We start from the raw sequence: 2,683 nt of genomic DNA, 5'->3' as shown, positions 1-2,683 counted from the left end.
TTCCTAAACCTTACCCCCTCTCCACTGGGGGAACCCCACACAGGCCCCTGAACTCACCCTGCCAGCCCCCATCAGGAAAGCATGCCCGAGTATTTGTCCCACAGAGCATCTCTCCAGCCATATCCCCAGGCACTCTCTCTCAGCCAAGTGCTAGATGCAGCCAAGTGTGGCACAGCACCATTCAATTAGAGCACATTCTGTCCCCAGGTGCAGAACCAAGTGGGAAGAGAATTAGGCAAGATGAAAGACCTGCCAGATGGCCCCAGAGATAGCAGAGAGGGAGAGGGGGTCACAATGGGGGGCATCCTGAGAAGGCAGATCAGGGGGGACAAGTGGAAAAGAGCTGATTTATGTTTCCTGGGCTGGGCGGTCCCTGGAAAAGGGGCTCAAGGCAGGAAAGGCTGAGCTGAAGGGAAGCCAGGCAGCATTTTCTACCCAGGTGGGAACATAGAGAGTGGATCCAGACCTCTGAAGAGAGAGGGGAACCAGGAACTCAGCAGAGGGGGAATATAAGGGGCAGGGGCAGAGCACATCTCCTAGCAAAGGGCTCTAGGAAGAGGGGGACAGATCAGGCCAAAAGATATCTTGACAGGAGAGAAGGCCGTGGGCGTAAGAGAGGCTCTTGGTGGGAGACAGTCATCCTTCTCATGAGTTCATTCAGGCCAGGCCCATGCTACAGGTGTTGGCCCGGGGGCATCAAGAGCCATAGTATTAGCCAAAGCCTGTTTTCACTAGCACAGCTGGTTTTGATGGAACAAGGATTGTTACATCAGTACAAAACACCACTTTACTAGGCTGTCCACGTCCACACTAAGAACACAGACAGCACAGCAAAGCCCACTAGCATCCCCGAAGCAGCAGGGTGGCTCCTGCTACAGACACAGGCCTGGTCTATGCTGGAAAAAGCTTTGCTGTCAGCAGCCTCCTTCCTATCTACAAAAGATCACTTCTGCCAGAAGAGTTTATACCATCCCCAAAGGGATGCAGTCTCCCAAAAGACCAAGCCAGCATGCCTGTGTCTATGCTACAAGGATGTATTTGGTAGCTGTGTTGGTCTGAGACAAAAAGAAATGCAAAACTTTGCAAGTTTATTTTCTACCTATGGGGACTTTTACCATTTTCCCTCAGCTTGAAAAAGGGTGCATGTGCCCAAATGCTTGCAAAAAAAGATAATTTTTTTGTAATGTCTTAGTTAGTCTAATAAAAGGTATCATCTCTGAACCAAGAGTTCTAGAGTTTTGCATTTCTTTGCATCTATGCTAGACATTTCAGTTGCCTAGCTGTATTGGTCAGGGACCACAACTCTTCACCTTCTGACCAACAGAGCTATAACCAGCAGCAGACTACAGCACAGGCCCGACTCTACCACATGCCTGTTGCTACCATCGGTGCTCAGGTCACCCTGAGAAGTGGGCATAAGGGAACCAAGGCGAAATGAGAAGAAAGCCCCAGCCATCTCCAGGGTCGAGAGCAGGGGACTCCCAGCAGAGGACGAATAGCGTGTAGCATCAGACCAGGAATATTAGAGCAAGAACCCTCAGATACAATGACTAGGAGCCGAAAGTTCACCTGTAGTAGGAGAAGGGCAAAGGCAAAGAGATGGAGCCTTCTGCTCCTGCCCCAGAAAGGAGCAGCTCACTAGCAGCTTGGTGGAAGGTAGTTGGGAGCCACAATCAAAAGGAAACGGAGTGAAACCAGCTCTAGGGACTGAGAGACCGAGTGGGGCAAGCCCAAGCATCAAGGCTTAGTGGTGCCATCACTACAGCAGCAATGCCAACTCTCACAAAACAGTTGTGAGATTCCCGATTTCCAAATCAAATTAACCCTAACTCATGATCTCAGGATATAACCCTCAAATCACAGGACTTTTCTACTGGCGCATATAGAGTGCACCCAGCTGGTAAGTTTGTGGAGGGGAAAGGAAGTGGGCGCAGATCGAGGCCCCTATGGTGAGGGAGGGAGTGGGGTAGAAGCTGGAGTTAATGGGGCGCGCTGGCCGCGCAGCATGTCCCCTGACAACAGGAAACATACTGGCATTGTGTGGCTGAGCTCCTGGGGCAAAGGCACCAAGGCACAGAGCTCTGAGCCTGCAGCCTCTCTCTGCCTCGTGGGGGGCACATGAACTCCATGCCTCCCCGGGGGTGTGCACAGCTGTGGGTAGCTGCCCCCCACCCCTGGATGACCTGCCCTGGCTCTGGGGCCACATTTATCCCAGCCCCTGCCTCACTCCTCCTCTCACTGCAGGGGCCAGATCAGGGGCCAGATCAAGGCCCCTTCCCCTCCACTTACCAGCTGGGTGCTGTCCCTCTGTGTGTCCGTGTCCCTCACCCCCAAGCCACAGCCCCCCAGCCTTGCTGCTGCCCCTCACTCCTGACCCACAGTACCCCACATCCTGCTAGTACAGGCAGGCCCCCCCCACCCTCATCCCCCAGCACCTTCGTAAACAACCCCTGACACACGCGCACACTTCAAAAATAGCATCGCATGATTTACATGCCAATCTCTTGATTTTTTTTTTTTAAGTGTTTGTCTCATGACTTGGCATGGTGGGGTTGCAACGCAGCTACAAGGAGCCAAGCCCCGGAGGCAGGAACAGGAACATTCCTCCGCCTCCCCAGACCCAGAAAACCTGGCAAGGGGCGTGCTGTGTGTGCACCGCACCGCCCTCCCGCCCGCCCGCCTG

At 53.5% G+C, this 2,683-nt stretch overlaps 1 protein-coding gene across 4 annotated transcripts in view; it reads right to left on the bottom strand.

The window, feature by feature from the left end:
• TNKS1BP1 (tankyrase 1 binding protein 1) overlaps positions 1-2,365 on the bottom strand; it is a 35,797-nt gene extending 33,432 nt beyond the window's left edge. The window contains exon 1 of one of the 4 annotated variants that reach the window (XM_025216848.1): positions 2,290-2,365. The gene's annotated coding sequence lies outside the window, so the exon portion shown is untranslated. The remainder of the gene's footprint in view (positions 1-2,289) is intronic. The other 3 variants (XM_025216850.1, XM_025216847.1, XM_025216849.1) reach the window with 3 other exon arrangements.
• Positions 2,366-2,683: the final 318 nt, after the last annotated feature.

The sequence above is a fragment of the Alligator sinensis genome, unplaced genomic scaffold, assembly GCF_000455745.1.
Source record: "Alligator sinensis unplaced genomic scaffold, ASM45574v1 scaffold639_1, whole genome shotgun sequence".
Classification (NCBI taxonomy): Eukaryota; Metazoa; Chordata; order Crocodylia; family Alligatoridae; genus Alligator; species Alligator sinensis.
The sequence above is the reverse complement of the archived record's forward strand: the minus strand, read 5'-3'. Positions and strand labels throughout refer to the sequence as shown.